Here is an 8,494-nt window from a genome sequence, read left to right on the forward strand (position 1 = left end):
ATCTTCAGTGATATCCCTGATTACCTCCCTTTTCCCCAAGCTTCTATCATGATCGGAAAAAAATTGCTTATCGAATTCAGGGGTTCAAACTTAGTTAAAAATATAATTCAAGGCTCTAAATCTATCTGCATATCTATAATAGCTACCATTCTCCAAAGACCTCTTCTTTGCTACCTGTGCATCCGGCACAAACTTTGGTGGAGGAGGCAACAATTTCTTGCTTTCCTTCTGCATTGGAGAAGAAGCGGAAGCAGTGCAGTCTTCTTCCAAGGCACTTCCCTCTGAAGTCGACTCGAAACCATACCTAGATGACTATGGCACATGCATTCTCCTCCCAGTTTCTTCCGACTTCTCCAACTCTTCTGCCTTCTGCAAACTCTTCATTCTCATTGCCAACTCTTTTATTCTTACCGCATCGGTAAAAATTCCTAAAATTTCAAATACCTCAAGATATAATCAATTAAATCATACTCCTTTACACCACATACAAACTAGTAGTAAACAAAAGTAACTCAATTTGTCTATGCACATACATGCATAAGGATAACTGATATAGTAAAAAGTGCTACATATCAATGGGTTTTGAGGCTTTTTTTAAATAATATCTTTTTATTTTTTTCAAATCATGCTTTGTACAATATTTTTGCAATTAATATTTGTTTGGATTTTTATACCCATTAGTTTTAAAAAAATTTCATTGTTCTTGTTGTTGAGTTTATATAAATTCAAAATCTCAATTCTGAAAAAAACACATAACACACAAATAGTTTTTTCTTAGTTCAAAAGGTACATTTTGAATACAATCTTAATTATATAAAAATAGTTTTAGTCTTTTAAAATATTTGTTACAAAAGTTTTATTTAAAATTGGCATTTTTATTTTATTATATTCGAGGATAAAATTTTCCATGCTTAATATCTCGCCAATTATCAGTGATACATAATTGGTAATCATTTTAATTAAAATAACCTTGTTAACAGTGGGGAATATATTAAAATTTAAAAATAACAGATCATTGTCTGAGGCGACACCACCTCCAATTACGTCCCAGGATTTGTACATAAATCGAATATGTATATGAAGTGCTACATACCAATGGGTTTTGAGGCTTTCAGCACATTGTTCTCTCTCCAAGCACATTGTACTCTCTCCAAGTACTCCGGTCAGGTTCCGCAAAAGACTTCATTAGGGAAAGCTCATTTCCACTGGCCTGAGGTGGCCAGAGGAGGATTTTCTTGCCCTGAACGTGGCATATCCAATTCATTGGCACCACTGAAATAACAGTCCTGCTGTCCTCCAAAATCTCCACAACCACAAAATCCTTGGTGAGGGACATCTAGGAAAATATTTTCAGCCATTAATATATAAATATTCAAATTTATTAATGCACCACCACACCTGTTTAAGCGAGTGAAACTCAATCATCTCATTCAAATGTTGAGATTTCTTGTTCATCCATTGCTAGAAGCCATACCTCCACTGCAGCATTTCCCTTTAACAGTGAAGTATTTCAGCCACGTAGAAATTCCCAGACTCCATGGGCAGCTGCATGCACTTTATATCATTTGCACAACAAATGATCTGCTCAGACAAAACTTCAGCCAGGTAAATTCCTACTTTCTCTGATCATACAGGCTCAGAGTAGAAGTCCTTGATTTTTTTAGCGTTTTTCCTTTGAAAGCTATTTTGGAGTCTTTTTTTTCCTATAGAGTCTATGAGCATAATTGATCCACAATGCAAAAAAACAGTTATTTGGAGAGTATGTAGAAAGCACGTAATTGCTCACACACTTTCCTAAATCCATGGCCACTGAAACCATCCGGAATAGGAAGGTTGCTTGGAGTTGGCTCTTGATGCTTCTGATCGGAGTTTTCTTTCATTTCCAAAGCACAACTCCTTTCAGCCAACCTTCTCACTGTCTGCTGCAAAGGTCTTTCACTTTTTTTACTAATTTCTTCAGGCTTTGCAGGAAATTCTCAAATTTATATGCACTGAAGTCATCCAGAGGGCCATATCGTCTCGCATCTTCCACAATGTGGATGAGATTATGGACATTGCGGGAGACACTCTCTCTCCCATACAATATAGAGAAGCAGGAAACAAAATACTTCATTGGGTCATGGGCAAAGTCCAGGTACTTGCCCATTACCCTTGCTGAGAGTAAAACTCTCACAGTAGCATGCAAACAGCAGAAATGCATGAAGACATCCTCACTCAACACATTTTTGAAAGCGTATGGACCCCCATAGACCAAAATAAGCCTAAGTTCGGTGGCTTTAAATCGTGGAAGGTCTCTCAGTGATCTCGTCTTCCTTGCAAAATCTGAGGGAATAAAATTCTTCACAAGTTCCAGTCTACTGTTTATTTGTCCCATTTGGACTGGTGACAACCACACAGTCAGCTTCCCTTTTGAGAAAGCTGTAAGCATTTTCCTCATCACCCCTAAGCAAATGATGTGCATATAGTCAAGGGGAAAATGACTAACCAGTTTTGTGCCAGGTATCTGTAGAAGTGGAGACAATCCATTGTGGTGCTTTGCATCTTCACACTTTGCAAAGCTCTCATCAGTCCTCAATGGACAATCAATTTCCAAAAATGAAACTGTTGTTGTTGAAACGGTACATTTGGTACAAGATGCGTATCCAGTATCCCCAACAGTTTGACGAATAAAGCTTTCAGCTGGAGCATCACAAATGTACGCATCAAGGGCAACTTCAAAGCGCTTCGAATTTAGAAACAAGCCTGATTCCTTCAGAGCTTTCATCTCCTCCACAAACTCAAACAACTACTAATCACATGACTGCGGTTTCCCGCTTCCATGATAAATGGCCAAAGCAGAAGGTGATATCTGTGGATAATCCACCAAAGACATCATTATGGGCCAAATTGGCTACTTGTTGATTTGAACAGTGGAAGGCCATCAATATCGCAATTGAGTCTAATGGTACCCTTGTCCATAACTTCAGGATTAACCTGAGAAATCCTTTCGCTATTGGTAGCAATTGCCAAGTGGCTATAGAGACCATGAGCCATTGATTTCACCACAGTTGACTGAGGCGTTTTAGCAGAGTCCTGCAATCAAGTGATAGTGACCTAAGGGCTGGAATTTTGCGTAGAAGCCTCAATAGTGAGTTAACCTTGCTGTGAGTTATGTTATCTGAAGCCCAGATTGCAATTCCCATTACGAAATCAGAAACTACAAATTCATCTTATTCTGTGATGCAATCGTCAGAGCTGCCTGTTGAGGCTCCTCCTGCCTCATCACAAGCATTCATGCTAGAAAAGTCGTATTGCTCCATTGGCTCCACTTCAACATCCTCAACGATTAGAGACATTTCCCTTGCTTCATCTATAATATCAACACTGGCAGGATTCACTTTGGATGAGCTAGCATGTTTCTCCCTAGCTACTAGTCTATGTTTGCGACGTGCAGTCATGAAACTTTCGATTTTTTAGCGTAGTTATAAAAATTACAAAGAGTAATCAAGTTTTACCACATAAAAAAAACCTTTTCGTAACTGCTGGCGCAGCGTCGAAATGTGAAACCCAAAAATTTCCGCGCTGAGGTGCCGGAAAGCCTTTCCGCCTGAAATTAAGCACCGATTCCGGCATCATATTTTAACTGCACAAGCCAAATATTATAGAGAGATACAAAACCAATATAAACCAAAACAATTTAGCAGTGAATGGAATGCAACTTTAGTAAGGGAGAGAACAATAACACGATGTTTATCACAAAGCGTGCTCAGTTATGACCGCGTAAGTACTTCATAAAAAGTTTATAACGTCTAAATTAAGTTACCTTCGAGAATCCTCTTCAAGCGGCAATTGTATTTGAAGAAATATTCTTCAAATGAGGTGAGATGGCGACGGATTCTCACCGATTAGCTTCTCACTTCTCAGCGTTGGGCACGCTCACGCACCGGTTATGTACGATAAGTACGTGGCGGCGAGTTTGCGAGGTTAATGAAATGACGGTTATGAAAAATGAATGAAGATGAAACGAGAAATATATGAATGATGATGGACGAGAAAAACACGCTGAGGTATGTGCAAAGGACGAAAAACCCAATCGAGTTAAAGCAGGAGGCGGCAAGCCAAACACCAGGTTTAACACGAAGTCACCGTAGATGGGCGAATGAGGGAATATATAGAAACTCCCAGATTCCTAAGTGCAGATTTTATCCAACAGATGGCTTTCAAAGATGCCAAATGATGCGGCGGATGAGCGCAGCAGACCACATGCAAGGCCATGGCGCAACTAAAAAACGCAAAGAATCATAATTAACGATGAAATGTTACTAACCACGTAATGATGTAAATATAATGTAAATATTAATCACAGTTTACGACGGCACAATATTTAAATATAACGTGCATATTATTCGAATTTTATGAACAAAATCGCTGGCATATTATTTGCATATTATACCTATCCATTTATGCAAGTTTTATACGGAATAAATTTTGAGTGTGCTGTGTGGGAAGTGATCACTTTTCCAGACCAGAAAAGTGTTCGCTCGCGTGACCTTTTTTTTCTGAATCACAAAGTCCCCTTTATCAATACCAGTCAGTGAGTGGTGCAAAATGGCCTTAGCCGCCGACGCACCCTATAAAAGAAACACTACTACTACAAAGTCCCTCCTGCTGTCACTTTTCGCATCATCTCCTATGTCAGAGCTCTGTCGTTCCCATGATTGTCAAACTTTGCACTGCCATAGCTCCATACGGGAATGCGCTCCGATTGGCTGATATGAGGTGTCAGTGACGGTTTCAGCAACGGACAAAAGCACCGAACGAGTGATGAAAAAAGTGATGGCAATCCTCATCACTGGAGTGATCGCAAAAAAAAAACAATTGCACCCGATGCTCACTTCAGAGTCATCACTAGATTCGACACAGACTGATTGCTGAAGTGATCGGTAGATAATCTACCTATCTACTATCATTATCTACCAATTCGATCGATGAATTTTTCTTCCTCATAGGAAAATCCACTAGGAATGGCGGAAAATTAATTGCATATGTATGCTTGGTTTCGCTAATAGTAGGGTCTCCTTCGCTTCTACAGCGTTGGGGTGTTTTTCCCTCGTCCCCTCCCTTCCGTCCCTTTCCCTTCTCAGAGGCGTCGGCGGGCTCCCATCGCGGCGGCGCCTCTATCCTTTTTCCTTCCTCTCCAGCCCCTCCCCGGGTGATCGGGCGTATAATCCACTGGCTTGCTTCCCAGCCCCGGTGCGTTGTATCCTTTGAAGGGTTCACCTAGAACCCTCATAGTCTCTGCTGAAGTGATCACTCGCAATTAACGAAAAATCATCGTGTGATTCAGGCTCCACTGATATCGGAATAATCGATGGAGGACTGATTTTTTGTCGTAGTAAAACTGTGCTAAACAAAGCTGAAGTACACTCACCAGGTCATCAGTGGCCAATGCGTCTGAGGCATTACTCGAAATTCCTGGTGGATCTGATGTGTACAGCACAGGATAGTTCCCTTCACTGAGAGGGTCTTCGTTCTCTTAATAACGCAAATGCGTATAAATAATTACAATGTAACGGGTGTCTCTCGTCGGGTTTGCAAATTCAGCCTATTTCGACTAGAGGCCCGTCCACCACGTAAGCACGCGGATAGCTAACAGTGGAGTGAATAGTAACAAGAAAACAAATAAGATAATAAGCAACGGAAAAAAAATTAAAGGTACTATCCAGGGTTTCTAATGACCTTGAAGAAAACGACACGTTTCAATAGTAGCTGTTACAAGCCAAGGTAAGATATTTATTTCTCCAACTATTTTTGGATATTTGGCAGCACACAGAAAGAACAACAATTTTAAAATACATTCTCGCCTCATCGGCTAATATAGCAATCCTAATCACAAAATAATGTTTTCCCCCAACTATTTTAATATTGGCAGCTCACAGAAAGAACGACAAATTTACAATACATTCTCGCCTCATCGAGGCCTATAGAAATTCCAACCACAAAGTAAAGTTTGGCATAAGGCGCACGTGGTTCCGAAGACCTGACATAAATGCACATGAATTGGAAACAGCAAGGAACACAAACCAAAATCAACGCTAAGAATTTAGATCCCAATAACGGGCACGTAACAGAAAATCACGGAAAGCAAAATTGAGCATTAGAAATCATCAAAGCCCTTTAGCCACATACCTCAATCCCTCACTCACACACACACACACACACTGGTTTGAATTTTTAAGCACACTTGATGGAGAGATGTGGACTCCTGAAAGTTCGTAGGCCAAAGAGAGCTTTTTCGTGGCGAGCTCTTCTCTCTAGCATTTCTCTCACGGAGGGCAGCAGCAGCGTCGCACACTAGCAGACGCTTCATTCCGGTGGCACATACACCTGCGCGCGCCTCCTCGCCGGCGGGAATCCAAACTGGGCGCTTTGGTTAGTCTGCGCCATGCGTTAGCCTGACCTTTTCTCTTGCGGTGGTCAGCCGTCAGAAGAAGAAGGCGGGTATCGCCCAGACCACGGCCAGGGGTGACCAGTCCCTCTGCCGCAGACCCGTGGATCGCCGATGTCCTGAGTGCTCACAAACCTCAAATACATGCACACAACTTTATAAAAAAAACAAAACACACTTGATTATTGACGTACGTGGCTATCGGATTTGAGTTTATTCCTCCTATTTACAGAGGCAATGAACTTAGATTTAAAAAATACGAAATCTAAAGAAAATAATTTGTGGCTGAGATAACAAAAGAAAATAATTTGTTTTTTTTTCTTTGTAGCAAAATAGATACAATATATTCACACATTCCAAATAATAACAGAGTGCATTTGTATTTACAAAAAAAAACTTAACATTCCTCTAATTGCTTTACAATCAACATAAGGCAATAGAAATAAAATAAATATAGCTTTTTAATCCTAACACCTCCCACCTGCTCCTTTGCCTCCGAACTTTCGGGATTCATTCTCCAACTTTTGAGGGTTACATATTCCCCCCTTTACTTAATAAAAAAAAATTTATGAGGTTGGGTTGAGATATGGCTTTAAATCTTTAACATGCCATTTTCCAATACTCTTATGGTTCTCTGTTTCCAATTCATAAACATTATGGGAAATAGAACATCTAATACGAAACGGACCCACAAATTTTGGCAATAATTTGGATGAAATGTTTTGAGCTGCCGAAGATAAAACAAAATTTCTCTTTAGTACCAATTCGCCAGGCGAATATTTGCGACCTCTTCGTCGCAAATTATAATATTTACTCTGCCGCGAATATGCCTCGGTAAGCTTCCGCTGCACTAAATCATGTAATTCCTTCAATCTATTTAAGCGAGTGGCCCAATCTTTTACTGAGCGCCTTTCAACCTCATCGGTTCTCTCGCTTGACCTTCTCTCGGACTTGCAAATATTCAATTCTTGCCCGAAGTTTAACAACGCGGGAGAATATCCTGTGGATGGATGAACAGCTGAGTTCATCGCAAAACAAAAATCGGTTAAATGGACATCCCATTTCTTATGATCTGTTCCTACAAAAGATGAAATCATAGTTTTTAAGACTCTATTAACCCGCTCAACTGGGTTAGCTTGCAGTTGATAGGGCGGGGTGTACGATAATGACATGCCATGATTTTCCGCCAATTGTGAAATAATACGATTAACATATTGCGGGCCATTGTCCGAAACTAAAACTTTGGGTGCTCCCCATCGCAAAATCACTAACTCCCGCAACGCTGCCTTGACGGTCTCGGCCGTCGCACGCCTGACGGCCTTACATTCCACCCATTTTGTAAATAAATCCTGGAATACTATAACATACTGATTTCCTTTTGATGAACGTACAAAAGGTCCCATAATATCAGTTGCTACTACTAGCCAAGGTTCCTGAATCTCACGTGTATTCATCTTGCCAATTGGGCGTTGTTGTTCAACTTTGAACCGCTGACAGACGTCGCACTTACGGACATACCGCGCTACATCTAACGCAAGACCAGGCCAATAGTAAAATCTTTTGATTCGAGAGCACGTTTTTTCTATTCCCAGATGACCCGCTTGAGGGCAATCATGATTCTCCTTTAGCACTGCTTTTATCCTTTCTTTCGGAAGACACAATTTCCATGGGCAACTACTTCCTTCTAACAAATGGTCTATTACCCGTTCTCCATGGATATACAATTCCCCGTTAACAATTTTCCAATCCGGATATTTCGCTGGACTACTTTGCACTCCAAGAAAACGCTTTCTATACCATGTGTCTTCACTAGGTGGTTCCTCCGTCTCCATATTAACCAAATCTATACATTCTGGGATACGAGACAATGCATCCGGCACCACATGTTCCGAACCCTTCCTATGCCAGACCTCAAAATCATATCCTTGGAGGGATAATGACCAACGAGCGAGACGACCGCTTGGATTACTTAATTTGTGAAGCCACTTTAAACTGCTATGATCAGTAATGACCACGAAATGATAGCCTTCCAAATATGAGCGAAATTTCTCAATGCTCCATAGCACG

The sequence above is a fragment of the Ischnura elegans genome, assembly GCF_921293095.1.
Source record: "Ischnura elegans chromosome 13 unlocalized genomic scaffold, ioIscEleg1.1 SUPER_13_unloc_1, whole genome shotgun sequence".
NCBI lineage: Eukaryota > Metazoa > Arthropoda > Insecta > Odonata > Coenagrionidae > Ischnura > Ischnura elegans.